Source organism: Conger conger, chromosome 16 (genome assembly GCF_963514075.1).
Source record: "Conger conger chromosome 16, fConCon1.1, whole genome shotgun sequence".
Lineage (NCBI taxonomy): Eukaryota > Metazoa > Chordata > Actinopteri > Anguilliformes > Congridae > Conger > Conger conger.
Window position 1 is genome coordinate 35,538,581 of NC_083775.1, and position 17,534 is coordinate 35,556,114.

Below are 17,534 nucleotides of genomic sequence, written 5' to 3' on the forward strand. Positions count from 1 at the left end.
ACTTGGTGGTTTCAACAACAACAAACAATCATAGTAACAATACAAAAAACTAAAAACAGTGGCATACCAGCATCTCTCTCTCTCTCTCTCTCTCTCTCTCTCTCTCTCTCTCTCTCTCTCTCTCTCTCTCTCTCTCTCTCTTTCTTTTCTTGATATGATGTGATGTTTTCTGATGGTTTTGTAGTGTCATAATAAAGCTGTTAACCCACTCTCTCTCCCTCTCTCCCTCTTTTTCTCTCTTCCTCTCTTCCTCTCTCCCTCTCTCTCTTTCTCTCCCTCTCTCTCTCCCTTTCCCTCTCCTCTCTCTCCCCCTCCCTCTCTCTCTCCTTCTCTCTCTCCTCTCTCTCTCCCTCTCTCTCCCTCTCTCCCCCCTCTCTCTGTCTCTCCCTCTCTCTCTCCCTCTCTCCCCCTCTCTCTCCCTCTCTCTGTCTCTCTCTCCCTCTCTCTCTCCCTCTCTCTCGCCTCTCTCCCTCCCTCTCTCTCTCTCCTCTCTCTCTCCCTCTCTCTCTCCTCTCTCTCTCCTCTCTCTCCCTCTCTCTCTCTCCCCCCTCTCTCTCCCTCTCTCTCCTCTCTCCCTCCCTCTCTCTCCTCCCCCCTCTCTCTCTCTCTCTCTCTCTCCCCCTCTCTCTCTCCTCTCTCTCCTCTCTCTCTCTCCCCCTCTCTCTCTCTCCCTCTCCCTCTCCCCCTCTCTCTCTCTCCCCCCCCTCTCTCTCTCCCCCCCTCCCTTCCTCTCTCTCCTCTCTCTCTCTCCCCCCCTCTCTCTCCCCCCCTCCCTTCCTCTCTCTCCTCTCTCTCTCTCTCCCCCCCTCTCTCTCTCCCTCCCTCCCTCTCTCTCTCTCCCTCAGGTGAGGCGCTCTCTCTCAGAGAGGGGATGGAGCTGTGCGGGGGGGTGCGCCCCCGCTCTCAGTCGCCCCTCTCCCATTTCCGCATCAGGGCCAAGGACCTGCAGAAGAGCCTCTCCATGGACGAGCACCTGGGCCGGCCGGAGCCCCCCGGCCCCCCGGCCGAGGGCAGGACCTTCCGCAGCAGCAAGAGCAAGCTCAAGAGGAAGTTTGTGAGTCCCACTTCCTGTTTTCCCCTCTCGCCACCTCCCAGAGTTCCTCAGTGCCCGCGCTACTTTCCTCCATACCGGCGAACAGCAGGTCGGCCTGCGGGTTCAGCTCAGCCATCCGCAGACAATGTGTACAGACGCCTTCGCGGGCAGTTTGTTTTGAACATATTCTGATAAAACATGTATCGGTATCTATGTTCTTGAGCTGGCTAGTTCCGTAATCTGTCGCTGTTAGTTTTGTAGTTCTAAAAGTCGCTGAATTCGAGGATTCACTGAGGGAAGGAAGGAACCTTGGGTTTTCCTCGGTCTGTTTCCTGTAGAGGATTAGGCTGGTTTGAGCTGGTTTGGGCCGGTTTGAAAGCTGGTCTGTGGTGTGATGGACTGTAGAAGAGGAACAGGCGTGATATAGCCAGCCCAGGGCTCTGCACTGCCCTGCTCTGTTGCTATGCCTACATGCTCTGAGCAGCCAATGTGCTGTCTGTTACTTTCACATAACTTTCTTTAACTTCCCAACCGCTAATATTGAGGTGATCCCACCTACCGGGGCTGAGAGTAAACTGTTGATGTTGTGAAGTGGTGCAGACGCTTTGATGAGATTTCCTGGCGTAATCAGAGGGGTGTGTTGATGTGTTTGTCTCGGAGAGAAAAACGTACAAGTGACAGTAATTTCCTTTGGTTGGCTGTCTTTCATTCACGCACACTGCGAGCGTTTTACTTCCCTGTCAGCCTTGCTGTGAAAAGGTCTTTGGTACGTCTGTCTGTCTTTGCTCATAAAAACTCCTTCTCAATCACCGCTATACTGCATTATGTATGAGCGCCAGGCTTTTCAACCATTTCTCTGCTGAGCTGTCAGGTCCCTTGCAACCTGTCGCCATTACAGCTCTATTGAGTAGCGTCCTTGATACTCATTTATGAATTCTCTCCATCTCCTACTCTCTCTCCCATCTCGTGGAAAGCTTGCGCTCTGAATTGAAGCTGATTTATGCTCCGGCGACAAAGTATCGGACGACAAAAATGTTCACACTCAACAGTGTCTGCACAGAACAGTGTCCCGTGACGCTTTGCATTGATGGTTCAGCGATAGGGCGCGTTGTTACTATAGCAACCGGCTTCTCCATAAACCCGTCCATTCTGCTAGCTGGCTATGCAAGCAGAAAGTCTTCATTCATAAAAATGAGTAGCCGGGTAAGCTAGTATCCTCACCTTTCAAAAATCTGCAGGTACAGGACCCCTGTCGCCGACGCACAAAAGTATCGGTTTGAAAAACAGTCAAAGCTGTTGAATTTGCATACATTTTTGTCCGCGGACACGTTGCACACTTTGTTGCCAAAGTGTGAATCGGCCTTAACAAAGCCCCTGTCCTTTGTTGTCGAAACAGAGCAGCGGGATTATGCCGAAGGCCCTGGGCTGATTTTGATGTGGTACAACACAGAGGTGCCGGGCTAATTCCTGGGGGCAAGCTCTCTCGGAGCCCCTCACCCTCTGTCAGTGCATCCCAGCGTTGTCCTCAGACAGAAAAAAGTCCTCGTTTGAATAGAGAAATGTGGGAAACAAGGCCTTTCAAGCACAAAGGTGCATGGTTTACGTGAACGACTGCAACACAAAGCCAAATTATGTACAGCGACAGTGATGTTGTCGTGTTTGAACAGGGGTGTTGTTTTTTTGGATTGGCCTGTTTGCTATGGTGGCTGTTTGTGTTGTAAAATTAATATGGAGCATGTCACGAGAAGACTAAAACAGCTCTGAAACTGGGCGGGGCAGACCCGCAAACTTTGGCTAATCTCTGAGCTCTTTGGGGCTTGATTCTGTATAAACTCAGCTTCAGAGAGATTGTGAGAAAATGGAAGTGCTCAGAAGATTGACCTTGGAGCTTGAGGTTTGCATAAAATGGCTACAAGTGAGAGTTTCTGAGTTTCTAAGAATTCAACTTTCCGGAATGAATTTATACCGGGTTTAGCCTTGGTGCTGAACCTTCAGTTTGGGTCAGAGAGCTTCTACCTCAGCTTCCATTTCATCTTATTCTGTGGAGCTAGCTCTAGTTTTTCTATTACTTTTTTCTATTCTATTACTATTTTTTAAAATGTATTTCTGCACATGTGACTTGAACGTATTCCTGCATGCTGCCTCTTCCCAAACAGAAGGAATATATATACAGGCAATGAGACACAATGGGATTGAAGTGAATGTGATAACACATTCGGAAACACGTAAGTGCGTGACTAGAAACAGACTAGAAAATGCATAGAAATAGAGAAACAAGGAACCGAACTAAGATGCAGGGGCACGGGATGTGACAGGAAAACATGACACAGAACATGGAACTTGGAAAATACATAAAACGGGGAAATCAGGAAATAACAGGCATGAGGGGGCGGGGGACGTGACATTACCTAATGAAGTGCCCAGTGAGTCAGTGTCAAAAAACAGCTCTCTTCAATGCCTTTATGCGTAAAAGTGCTAATGGTACTGGAGGAATCACATGACATGGTACGCATCGAGTGTCTGGATAAACGCGAATGAGAGTTATGTGCAATAGGCAATAGGCAATAGGCAATAGGCAATAGGCAATAGGCAATAGGCAATAGGCAATAGGCAATAGGCAATAGGCAATAGGCAATAGGCAATAGGCAATAGGCAAGGCTGTGAGGTGGCAGTGCTACCCACCGCACCATCCGTGCCGCCTCGGTGGTACCACAGGAAGTTCTGTCCGTGTGGCTGTGCTAACAGAAACGGACCGCTCGGCCTTGTCTGCTGTTCTTGAACAGTGGCAGCTTCTGGACGTCCCAGAGATAGTGACCATTTCCAAGCGTGAAAATCCTTTGGCCCATACTCAGTGCAGACCGTAAGTATCCGGACAGTCGCGCAGTTTCTGTTGTTTTGGCTCTGTACTCCGGATTTGAAATTAAATAAAGAATATAAGGCTAATGTGTAGACTGTCAGCTTTAATATTGATTGACATCCATATTGGGTGATCTTTGTTGGTCAACAAAAATCCAGCCACCCTGTAGCTGTTTCCGGAAACAACCTTTGTTGTGGTCTGGAACCGTGTTGTAAAACGAGCTGGGATTGAAGATGTGATACGAGAACATCGATCCCACCAGTGCCCTGTTCATCACTTCCTGGACATAATTTTGTTATTGAGGCATGTGGCTGCATGTTTGGGTGACAGAAGACCAAGAGCGTTTCGTCGCTGAGCAGCAGAAGCCGTTATTCTTTGATCGAGGACTGTATCTTCAGCCACACCCTTCTACCTGCTCCTGAGCCTTCAGTGACATCACTCCTTACACACCGGTCGACCTCGGAAGAATTGGAAGCTGCCAGTTCTTCTGAACATGAACTGCCTTTTATGATACAGCAATCTTAAGCTTGATGTTCACGTTTGGTAAAATACTCTATACACATACACTTGAAAATCCCAATTAAACCCATTAAATCCCAAATAGACAAATAACAATACCATAGGACATTGCTGTCATTGTGTTTTCATATACATTTTTTTTCAACGAGATATTTGGAAAGAGGATGGCAGGATGCAGTAGAGGGCAAAGCAAAAGTATTTTTGACTGGCGCTGGGTTCTTAGCGGCAGCTCATTAAAACACAAAGGAGGCCTGTCTGACTCCCTGGGGCGGGCTGTTGTTCGGTAAAGATGTTTGTGATTGGTGATTATTCTCCACGCAGTGCCGTGATTGAGGCAGGCACTGCCATGAGTGACAGCTTCTGAGGTGCCTGTCAGGTCCGTGGCGTCGGTGTGACCAGGCTCCCATAATAGGCTTTTCACAAGCTTCTGTCAGAAAACAGGTTCCGGAGGACAGTGTATGTGTGTGGATGCGTCGTCCGTCAGGGAGACGTGATAATAAGGATTAATGACAAAGGATTGCAGTAATTAACATGAACAAACCATTAAATTATGTATTTGCATGGTATTTTACGAATCACGTAAGTACTGTATGTTCCATGATGTTCGTAAATACATTTCGTAACGGGGCAGTTCACCTTTGCGTGGCAGCCAATCGCCATCAGTGTGTGAGTGTGTGTATGAATGGGTCAATTGTACAGCGCTTTGGATAAAGGCGCTATATAAATGCCAACCATTTACCATTTACTAGCCTATATGAGCACTGCAGTGAACCCTGGGCAGGGCTAAAGAACATCCTGTCTCATAGTGGCCTGCTTTGTTAAAATTTAATCCCACTCGTGTTGCAATGCCCTTGCAACAAAATATTACATTATTCATCATTATGCATACAAATGCACATTGCCTTTTCTTTGTCATGAATAGCATTTTCTCCAAGTTTTAAATATGCGCCTATGCATATCCCTGTTTTTAGGTAATGGCAATACCATGTGCACAGTGATGCAGATTAAAATATGACTGGCATAAAAAGCCTGTTTGAGGAGAACTGATTATCGCTGATGGTATTTTGTGAATTAATTGCTGTACTCTTAATCAAGGGAAATGACTGAAAGCAGGTCGAGAGCAGTCTATTTTCAGCTCACAAGCCACTACGGATGGCGGCTCAGTTACATTTCAGCTCAGTCAGTTCATGGAATGAATTCAAATTGAGTTCAAACATTGCAAAATGCCCTGCTGTGGCAAAGCTCTGTGAAAGTTTTTAGTGAATGAACTGAATTTTAATTAATTTAGTTAATTCATTTATTTAACATTGAATGAACCAGAACTCTGCATTATAATCAGTGCATTAGTTCATGTAAACAATGTGACTAGGAGCGATTGGCACACTCAAGCAAACATTTGTCTTGTGGTTCATAAAATTGATTCCAGGCTTCAATTATTTTAAATTGTCATTCATAATGTTTTTGGGGAAAGCATAATTATGCTTATTTTGGTGTTCACAGACATACAGGCAATGTTTTGTCTCCATGAGTAACATTCCTGTCACACTCTTGTTTTACAGTTGTGAGGGTAACACTTTACAAGGCTCCATGAATTTGAACTACTACTGGAACTAACTACTACTGAGAAGTTAATCTGTACAGCTTAATGTATCTGTGCATAATTCATTCATGTTAATAACTACATTAGTTATTGCCAATTCATATTGGAATGAAAAATTCAGTTCACGTATTTGTTAATGGTTAACTAATTATAAGTTCAGCCTATGGTTTTCTAATGTATGAATAGCATAGCAAATATGTTAGCTAGTTAACAAATGCAGCTAATGAAGCATTAATTTCATGCTTAATTAATGTATTTGTCATCCATTCTTTCATGTTAACACCTACATAAGTTAAAGTCAATTCATGAACCCTATTGTAGAGTGTGTCTTCCTGAGAGCCCTGGCCCTGTGCAGAGGCCCCCGCTATCTGGAGTAAACCGGTTATCTCTCATTGCTTTCCGGAATTTTCTTTCAGTTGGTTTCAGCTATATTGCATTTCAGCTTTTCCCCCTCCTCTTCCATGCCAAAAACCTGCCACTTTCTTCGGTTTAGCATCTTACTTTAGCTTCTTGTGGGCTTGTTCTCAGAAGTATTAGAAAAATATTTCTTTAGGATTACAGTCTTTGAGATCTGCACGTCTGTTGGGTCTGTTCTCTCACTTGTTGCGTTGTGTTTATGTTGTGTGTTGTGTGTGTGTGTGTTGTACAGTGTGTTTGTCTGTGTGAGTATACGTATGTGTGTGTGTTTCTGAGTGTGTGTGTACATGAGTGTTTTGCGTATGCGTTGTGTGTGAGTTTGTGTGGGTGTGTGTGTACATTGTGTGTATGTCTGCCTGTCAGTGTTATGTGTGTGTACATGATTGTTGTTTGTATGTGTTGTGTGTGTGTGTGAGTGTGTGTACATGAGTGTTGTATGTGTGTGTGTGCGTACATGAGTGTTGTGCCTATGCGTATGTGCTGTGTGTGAGTGTCGTGTGTGTGTGTTTTTGAGTGTGTGTGTACATGAGTGTTCTGTGTATGCGTCTGTGTTCTGTGTGTGCATGTGTGCCTGTGTATCTGTCAGTGGGGTGTGTGTGTGTGTGTACATGAGTGTTGTGTGTGTGTGTGTGTGTGTGTACTTGAGTGCTGTACGTATGTGTTGTGTGTGTGTGTGAGTGAGAGTGTTTGTGTGTCTGTCAGTGTTGTGTGTGTGTGTACTTGAGTGCTGTACGTATGTGTTGTGTGTGTGTGTGTGTGTGTGTGAGTGTGTGTGTGTCTGTCAGTGTTGTGTGTGTGTGTACTTGAGTGCTGTACGTATGTGTTGTGTGTGTGTGTGAGTGTGTGTGTGTCTGTCAGTGTTGTGTGTGTGTGTACTTGAGTGCTGTACGTATGTGTTGTGTGTGTGTGTGTGTGTGTGAGTGTGTGTGTGTCTGTCAGTGTTGTGTGTGTGTGTACTTGAGTGCTGTACGTATGTGTTGTGTGTGTGTGTGTGTGTGTGAGTGTGTGTGTGTCTCTCAGTGTTGTGTGTGTGTGTACTTGAGTGCTGTACGTATGTGTTGTGTGTGTGTGTGTGTGTGTCTGTCAGTGTTGTGTGTGTGTGTACTTGAGTGCTGTACGTATGTGTTGTGTGTGTGTGTGTGTGTGTCAGAGTGCGGGGGGGGAGCGATATACCTCAATAATAATTATTGAATGCAATCATGATTGTTTCCACCATGTGATGTATTGCTTTTCTTTTCCTCCTGAATTATACCTGATGCGGTCTGAAACATCCAAACTTCAGAGGCCGCATTAAATACTTCTGGGGGAAAAAGTCTCCACTGTTATCTGTTGGGTGTTGATAAGACTACTGATCAGCAGCAAGGTCATACAGTTTCCATGTGACTGAATAAAACACTTCACATGATGGAAGCCATGATCGTTCTGCTGATCTGCAGTCTAATCAAGACCCAATAGATATCAGTGGTGACTTTTCTTTTCTGGAAGCGTTTCACGTGGCCTATGAGGTATGGATGTTTATTACCATGTCTGATATGATTATGGATCTCCTCTGCACTCTTCTCTAATCCTGGTTTGAGAAGGCTGAAGGTTTTACGGACTGTGCGTGGAATTATAAGGTTCTATCTGTGTTCCTTCTGAGTAGTTTTGAGATATTGAGCTTCAAAGCTTTCACGTCCAAACACAGAAAAACTAAAATACAGGGCAGTTAAAATGACAGACAACCTTAAAATACTCTGAGTGTACAATATCAAAATCCTATCAAATTCCATCCATCCATCATCTTAACCCGCTGCGAGTATACATTCAGCTAGGTGCTTTACCGGAACTGTTTCAGTACATATCCAGCTATATACAGTCCATGCATATGAAAAGTAACTGGCTAGTTCATGGTCCAGTGATGGTGTAGCTGGACTGAAATGGCAGAACGTGAACAGTCAAAGTTTAATTGTTGCCCGCTGTTGACTGTGGTCTTTGTCCTTAACAAAAAGTATCCCGTCTCCCGGAGTATAAACCAGCGACATTCGTTGCTCTGTCACCGGACTATAAACTGACCTTAGGAATGCACATAAAAAATAAATGTAAACTGTTACTTTGACTAAGAGCACAGGCTAAGTTTTACAACTAGCCCCGAAGGTGCCAAAAGTGGCTGTGTTTTTTTCAGATGGGAATAGTGGGGATGCTGAAAATAACATTGAGACTGATGAACAACATCTGACATCAGCACTGGCACAAGAAAGCCTCTTTGGCAGGGAACATAATCACTTAATCACTGAAACAAATTTCCTGTTTCTGGGGATTTGGCTGGGCGTCATTGCCCGAGAACTTCTCCCGTTGTGAGGTCTCGCTAGCGCCCGTCTCGTATTCACGTCGCATTCTCCAAACCGATTGAAAAGCGGTAGATAAGATGGACCGGTCCGCTCAGTGAAATGGCAATCATTCTTTGGCCGATAGCTTGTCATTTTCATTAGCTATCCTGCGTCCTTTCAGTCACTGACTCCCAGTAGCTACGCAGCTTCCATTCGTGTGCAGTTTTCAGCTTTAGAGGAGAGTTGGGAAGCCAACTTTATCTTGTTAGAAATTAAAACAAATCATCTTTTTACATTATTATTGGCATTTGGCAGACGCTCTTATCCAGAGTGACATACAGTTGATTAGACTAAGCAGGAGACAATCCTCCCCCGGAGCAATGCAGGGTTAAGGGCCTTGCTCAAGGGCCCAACGGCTGCACCGGGATTAGAACCACCGACCTTGTTTGTCCCAGTCATTTACCTTCACCACTACGCTACAGTCTGCCCACATTCTTTTAAATGTGTACCTATTATATCTAATTTAGGTATATTTAAGAGCATAATTGAAGAGCACATCCGCCAATTTGGATGCACTATTATGCTCCTAGATTGGAAAACATTTTTAGCATTGAGCCCTCACAGTCTGTTCTGGAAAATCCAGAACTCATAAGCTATAGCTTGCTTGCAGGCCATAGCTTGCAGGCCATAGCTGAGTTACTGCTGGTCAACTAAGAGCTAAATAGTCTCCGGTGAATCGTGAAGGGGCAATACCATACCGCAAGGACATGTAAAAATCAGTTTCTCAGAAAGCATTTAGGTTATTAATCCTCCATAGGACATAATGTGTGCTCCTCTTCTATCGCTAGTTCAGTTGGGTCAAGAAAGGCCATGCTGGTTCAATTCTCAAAGCCCCCAAATCTCCCCCCAAAATTTACACCGGGGCTATGCCCTTGGAAAGCAGGTCGTTAAAAAAAAAGCTCAACTGCTCCTTTAGGACGGCTCGTAAAGTTTAATCTCCTCTGCTGAGCCATTATTCTCACTGCGACAGTGTGTGAGAGACAGTGTGTGAGAGAGGAGAGAGAGGCAGTGTGTGAGAGACAGTGTGTGAGAGAGGAGAGAGAGACAGTGTGTGAGAGAGGAGAGAGAGGCAGTGTGTGAGAGAGTGTGTGAGAGAGGAGAGAGAGGCAGTGTGTGAGAGAAAGTGTGTGAGAGAGGAGAGAGAGGCAGTGTGTGAGCGACAGTGTGTGAGAGAGGAGAGAGAGGCAGTGTGTGAGAGAGGAGAGAGAGGCAGTGTGTGAGAGAGGAGAGAGAGGCAGTGTGTGAGAGAGGGGGAGAGTGAGACTGTCTGTGTCACCGTGTGTGTGTATCTGAGTGTGTGTCTGTGTGTGCGTGTGGCCATGTTTCTGTGTGTGTGTGCGTATTTGTGGTTGTGTGTGGGTGTATGTGTCTTTGCATCTGTGTGTGTGTGCATTCATGCAGTGTGTGTAGGTGTGTGTGGGTGTATGTGTCTGTGTATATGAGTGGTTGTATCTGTGCACGCATGTGTGTGTGTGTGTGTTTGTGCGTGCGCTGAGTGTGTGTGTGTGTGCGTGCATTGTGTGTGTGTGTGTGTGCGTGCGCTGTGTGTGTGTGCGTGTGCATGCGCTGTGTGTGTGTGCGTGCGCTGTGTGTGTGTGTGCATGCGCTGTGTGTGTGTGTGTGCATGCGCTGTGTGTGTGTGCATGTGTAGGTGTGCGTGTGTGTGTGCATTGTGTGTGTGCACTGTGTGTGTGTGTGTGTGTGCGCACGCACTGTGTGTTTGTGTGTTTGTGTGTGGGTGTGCGCTCTGTGTGCGCGTGTGTGTGTTTGCGTGCGGGCGTGCGTGTCTCTACTGTTGCTGAGTCGGCTTAGTGAATTTCACAGCTTCAGAGGATTCCAGTTTTGTGTGTTGTCTTTGAACAAATTTTTCTGTTCATAGTTTGAATCCTGTCACACAGTAATGGCAGCCTGTTTCTTCTCTTCTTCGCTGTGATGCGTGAGAAATTAGGCGAGGAAGGAGTGTGTGCGCGTGTCTGTGTGCGTGTTTGATACACATACCTAAAAATATGTCTCTGGCTCTGATGTTATCATATATACTTTATTGACCCTTTTATAATGCTTTATAGATGCTTCGTGCACGGCTGTTATAATACTGTTGTTCATGTATGCTATGATGTCAAAGGGAAATATCAGAAGTTTCTTGAATTTAATTTTCACATTTGTGTGTGCGATTCCTCCCTGGTTCTATTGGAAAGTCTTATGAATACCAGTATACAGGTTTAATCTGATGGAGCCTGGAGATTATGGGAGTAACTTTACAGTTTTAAATGTAGTATTTGGGCTGATACGTTTTGTGAGATACTTTTTTTTTGGTGCTCCTGCCCCTCCCGTCCGTCACCGCCTGGCCCTGCCTATTGCCTGAGATGCCCAACTGTCACCTAGTCGCAGCCAATTTCATTAATGTGAACATTGACTGACTGACCGTGTTTGTCATTAAAACCCGCACGCAGAGAAGGATGGACCCCCCCCCACCTTCATTCTGGTTCCTCCCAAGGTTTCCTCCCTTGCCACTTTTACTCTTGTGGCTTGTGCTTGTGGGGGGGTTGAAGCCTGGGTTTTATGTGTAAGCATATTGAGACTACTGTTTGGGAAATGTGCTATACGAGTACATTTTGATTTGATGATTTGTTCTGATTAGAAAATGCTGAGGAATGCTGAAGAAACATTTCATCGCGGTTTAGTCATTTAGCAGACGCTCTTATCCAGAGTGATGTACAGTAAAGTGCCAATCAGAAGCAGGGACACGTGCGCTGAAAACCTCTGGAGGGAATAAAAGATCAGTCAATGAGGGAGAGGCCAATGACTGTCTGTCTGATGAAATATCACCTGCTGATGCCTACTGGATTCAGCTGCTTAACGAGCCTCTCCCAGTCCTCCTTCCCTCCCTCTCTCCTTTCCTCTATCCTCTTTCAGTCCCCTCCCTCCCTCCTGCAATGCTTTCCCTCTCCGCCTCTCCCTTTCCTTCGAAGGAATTACACTTCTGTGCGTCGCACAATGTTATTACGGTATTACACGATAAACGCAAGAAGAAAACGCATCACAACGACCAGGCCAGTTCAGCTCCAGTTGAGTTCTGCAGGTGCTCTCTGCTGCAGGAAGGGCTGGTGAGATGACATCAGCGGTAGGGTGGAGCCGGCGCTTTCAGCAGCAGGCTGTGGGGAGCAGCGGTGTGGTGGATGTTGTGTTTGGTCTGTCCTGGAGCCGGGGACTGAAGCCGTTTATCTCTGTCCCTCTGCTGACAGCGGCAGGGCTGTGGACACGCTCTGAGGCTGGATTTAGAGCTGAGAATGCCGGCTCTGTAGTGGCTCTCTCTCTGCCTGCCGGGCGGATATCGGAAAGCTCTCTGGCTCTGCCGCTCCCACTCTTCTGAGGCCAGTCGATAGGTATTGAACACAATGCGGCCTGCTCGCAGCTACAGACAGATCGCTCACAGCTACAGACAGATCGCTTGCAGCTACAGACAGATCGCTCACAGCTACAGACAGATCGCTCACAGCTACAGACAGATCGCTCACAGCTACAGACAGATCACTCAGAGCTACAGACAGATCGCTCACAGCTACAGACAGATCACTCAGAGCTACAGACAGATCGCTCACAGCTACAGACAGATAATTCAGAGCTACAGACAGATCACTCAGCTACAGACAGATCGTTCAGTGCTACAGACAGATCACTCACAGCTACAGACAAGATCATTCAGAGCTACAGGCAGATTGCTCACAGCTACAGACAGATCACTCACAGCTTCAGACAGATCGTTCACGGCTACAGACAGATCACTCACAGCTACAGACAGATCACTCACAGCTACAGACAAGATCATTCAGAGCTACAGGCAGATTGCTCACAGCTACAGACAGATTTCTCCGATCTACAGAAAGATCCCTCAGATCTATAGACAGCTCTCTCGTATCTACAGACAGATCTGTCAGAGCGACAGACAGATCTCTCCGATCTAGACAGATCTCTCCAATCTACAGACAGATCAGTCATACATGGCAAGGTACAAATGCTATAAACCTATAAAATTGTACTAGCCGCCAAAAAAATTGCTAAAATTGTGAGCCAGCAATATATAGTCACTAATTTGTAGCCAATACTATACATCAGGATCAGGGTACATTTGGGAAACGTGATCCTTGAAGAACAAAAATGTACCTCCACTGTCACTTTATGCAAACTGTTGATAAAATCCCTCCCTCTGCTGCAGGAAGAGAGTCAGAGAGCACAGAAGGGAGTACGGTCCTACAGCTTCAAACCTCAGAAACGAGAAATGCACAGGGGTTATCCTGATATTTTCTGCCATTATATATCATCATATCTCCAATTCTAGCCGTTCAACTGGCTGCAGTTCTCAGTGTCGGCCACCAGATGGCGATCCGAGACAACAGGAGCCCGCGTGGCCCAGCTCAGACCGGGGCGGCGCTGTGCAGCGGAGCCTGGTGCCGTGTCCTGGGGCAGCGGCGCTGTGATGGAAGCAGCAGGGGCAGGGGTCCCTCCGGGGGCCGCGGCAGGCCCGGGGGCCCGAGCGTTAGCCCGGCAGGTCCTTCAGGCCGGCGGTGAGTCACCCCGCGTGACTCAGGCGCCCGTCATCGCCCGGGCAGGAGAGCAGGCAAGCGGGAGCACGGCTTCCGTGGGGGAGCCTTCATCTCCGCTCAATCACCCACGGTCTGAGAAACCCTCCCTTAAATGGGCCGAGGAAACGGCCTTCCCGCTGTAGCGCTAGCTGTCAGCCAGCAGCTGCTCACATGTATGTGGGATGCGTTTCTTTTCATGACACGTATGTTTGTGGGTGTGAGAAGGTACGTACATGGTGTTTTTTTTAACCTGACATCCTTTTTTGGGGGGAAAAAAGGAAAACCTTGAAGAAATGAGATCTATTTTCAGCACATATTTGATTTCAAAAGGCTGCCCGTGTTTATTGTAACATCGTATATCTCCACACATTTGAATTGTAATACAAGGAGTGACTACTTTGATCTGAAGGGATATTTATGTAGTATTTGAACAGACTTTGGAACTCAGTTTTAGTGTACTGTAGAAATGATGTTTCCACAGCATTCCTCCCACGACCAAATGTGTCTTCTCCTCCGTTCATCTCCTTTCTTTCCCTTTCTCTCCCTCTCCATCTTCTTCCCTCTCCGTCCTGAAGGCCAATCGAGGGCCGTATCAATTACGGCCAAAAGAACTTGAGACAAAGGACCCCTTTCCTAAGAGCTTTCCCTGTACTTGACTACTCAGGGGGGTGGGTGGAGGGAATGTTCCAGAAAGAAAAATGACACAAACGTGCAGCGCCCACACGCTCACACGCTTATAATGGCCGGCGGATTCTTCCTGTTGGCCCGTCGGTTGCCGACGGTAACTGAGTGAAACGGGCCCTCATTAGGTATTTAGAGGGAGCCCTCGCCCCGCCGCGTCGACCCCCTCCCCTCTCTCGCTCGCATTCATCCCCCTGTTCTTCCCGCGGACGGAGGGGCGCTGGCAGGCCGGCCGGGAGCGCTTGCTTCGGGGATCACCGAGACGGGATGAGAAAAGCGCTAATGAGAGCAAATAACGGCTCTGCCCCCCGTTCCTTCCTTCCTTCTTTCTGCCTTTACCCTCCGTCCCTCTGCACTCCTTCACTGCAGCTCCCCCGATCACGGGGTCAGACGGCTGCTCCCTCCACCCTGCTATTGATTCCAGTTCATAATGAATGAAAAATTGAACATGAGATGCAGAGCAGATAGCAGTCATTATTTAGTCTTTATTCTGTTTCTTTCTTTTCTTTCTCTCTTTCTCTACATTGCCCCCACCGGGGCCCATATTAAAGTTTTCATCTTGTGTGTTGAACAGTTCTGTTCTGTAGAGCAGGGTGGTGACTGATGGTCCTTAGAGTGGTGATTGAATTCAGATGAGTGTGTTGTGCCCGGCCATCCACCCTGCCTCAGGCTGCTCCTGCCCTCAAGGTCTCTGACAGCTCAATCAACCTCACCAGCTGGGTCTGTACCACCCTGCAGTGTCTCTGAAACAGCTCAGTCTGTAAATCCAAACTGTGAGCTTCTCTAAGAGACTGTACCATCTGTACACAAGCACACGCACACACACACTTCACCGAGTCCCCAGCCCTGTACACCTCAGCCTGTACAGTATCATCTGAAAGATCCCAACCACAGCTATTCCAGATGCACAGGCCCAGAGAAAGCACATTAGTTTCATCAGCAGTTACACTGTGTTCATGTGGCTGGAGGGTGGTGTATGAACAGTGTGTTTGTGTGGTTGAAGGGTGGTGTATGAACAGTGTGTTTGTGTAGCTGGAGGGTGGTTTATGAACAGTGTGTTTGTGTGGGTGAAGGGTGGTGTATGAACAGTGTGTTTGTGTGGCTGGAGGGTGGTATATGAACAGTGTGTTTGTGTGGTTGAAGGGTGGTGTATGAACAGTGTGTTTGTGTGGTTGAAGGGTGGTGTATGAACAGTGTGTTCATGTGGCTGGAGGGTGGTGTATGAACAGTGTGTTTGTGTAGCTGAAGGTTGGTGTATGAACAGTGTGTTTGTGTGGTTGAAGGGTGGTGTATGAACAGTGTGTTCATGTGGCTGGAGGGTGGTGTATGAACAGTGTGTTTGTGTGGTTGAAGGTTGGTGTATGAACAGTGTGTCTGTGTGGTTGAAGGGTGGTGTATGAACAGTGTGTTCATGTGGCTGGAGGGTGGTGTATGAACAGTGTGTTTGTGTAGCTGAAGGTTGGTGTATGAACAGTGTGTTTGTGTGGTTGAAGGGTGGTGTATGAACAGTGTGTTTGTGTAGCTGGAGGGTGGTGTATGAACAGTGTGTTTGTGTAGCTGAAGGTTGGTGTATGAACAGTGTGTTTGTGTAGCTGAAGGTTGGTGTATGAACAGTGTGTTTGTGTGGTTGAAGGGTGGTGTATGAACAGTGTGTTCATGTGGCTGGAGGGTGGTGTATGAACAGTGTGTTTGTGTAGCTGAAGGTTGGTGTATGAACAGTGTGTTTGTGTGGTTGAAGGGTGGTGTATGAACAGTGTGTTTGTGTAGCTGGAGGGTGGTGTATGAACAGTGTGTTTGTGTAGCTGAAGGTTGGTGTATGAACAGTGTGTTTGTGTGGTTGAAGGGTGGTGTATGAACAGTGTGTTCATGTGGCTGGAGGGTGGTGTATGAACAGTGTGTTTGTGTAGCTGGAGGGTGGTGTATGAACAGTGTGTTTGTGTGGTTGAAGGGTGGTGTATGAACAGTGTGTTTGTGTGGTTGAAGGGTGGTGTATGAACCGTGTGTTCATGTGGCTGGAGGGTGGTGTATGAACAGTGTGTTTGTGTGGCTGAAGGTTGGTGTATGAACAGTATGTTTGTGTGGTTGAAGGGTGGTGTATGAACAGTGTGTTTGTGTGGCTGAAGGTTGGTGTATGAACAGTGTGTTTGTGTGGTTGAAGGGTGGTGTATGAACAGAGGTGCTGAGAGACCTGGGTGTGTTGGTCCGGGCTCTCCCTGCGGGAGGGCAGAGGTTTTCTGGCAGTGGGCGGTAGCAGGGGATGGCTTTTCACACAGGTGCTGACAGGGACCAGCAGGCCTACACTACTGAGGACTGTTCTCATCAGAGCAATCTGGGCCATTTCAAGCACCATTAAAGGTGTAGAAAAGCACAGAGTAATGCCTGATGAGGTTACCTACCCAGATTCATGAGGTTTCTCCACATACCCAAGTTCCTCAATCACATTTTACCAATACATTTGCGTGTGTACTCTTTTTTCCATCTTAACCCCCCCCCAACACATTTTTGGCCGAGACTTTGCAGTGCAGAGATGTTTTCACAACTGAAGAAACCTGTATTGGGCGGTAAACGCTGTAGAGATATGGAGATGGCAGGTTTTCTTTGGCCCAGGGGATGCCTCCGGATCTTTCTCCTGCTGTTGCTGCTCTCCCCCCAGCAGTCTCCCTGTCTGCTGTGACACTTGTTGTAATAGTTAGTGGTTTACCAGTGTCCTCCTTTTATAGTTCAGCACTGAATATCTCAATTTCAAATTCAATGACCAACCCAGAACCACTTTATATTTGTGTACAAACTTGATGTCAACGTGTGTACAATATTTGGTAAAGATAACTATAGGCATTCAGACACCACATGAGGTTTCCCCAAACTGCACCCAGATGTCCTCAAGTGTTCCCAAATCTCTCCAAATACAAAACATCTGCATATCGCTTTCTCCAGACACATGATCAGAAAAGATTATTTTTCTTTTAAAACTGATTTCTTGATAGAAAATGTAAATAAAATTATTAAATGTGAATAACCTGTGTTTTATTCACATGCTGTAAATGAAAGTATCTTATAAATCATGCCCAAAGTGTCCTAAAAGCTCTCCAAAAAGTATTACTCACCCTAATAGTTTCTAACCAACCTGCATCACATTTATAATGGCATTTTGTTTCAAAATTAGGTTAACCAGAGCCCCATTAGCCAGTGCAATTATAGGTTTATTGATAGCATTGTTAGGTTCTGTTTTTTTTGTTGTCTCAATTTTGTCTAAGTTGTTAGTGTTTCCATGTATTGTTACCCTCTGTGGTTTCCGTAGTCTCTCTCTCCCCATTCATTCCCATTCATTTGTTTCACCTGTTTTCACTTCCTTATTCTGCACACCTGATTGATTTCCCCTCGTTATCCCTGTATATAAGCTTGCCTGTTTTGTTAGCACACTGCCAGATAGTCATGAGCTTTAGCCTTGCTTTCCAGCTTTATTTCCTGATTGATACCTGGT

General features: G+C 46.5%; 1 protein-coding gene across 1 annotated transcript in view; it reads left to right on the plus strand.

Annotated features, from left to right (window-relative positions):
• Positions 1–966: 966 nt before the first annotated feature.
• LOC133114194 (ankyrin repeat and fibronectin type-III domain-containing protein 1-like) overlaps positions 967–17,534 on the plus strand; it is a 140,439-nt gene continuing 123,871 nt past the window's right edge. Inside the window, exon 1 of the mRNA XM_061223362.1 lies at positions 967–1,054. The gene's annotated coding sequence lies outside the window, so the exon portion shown is untranslated. The remainder of the gene's footprint in view (positions 1,055–17,534) is intronic.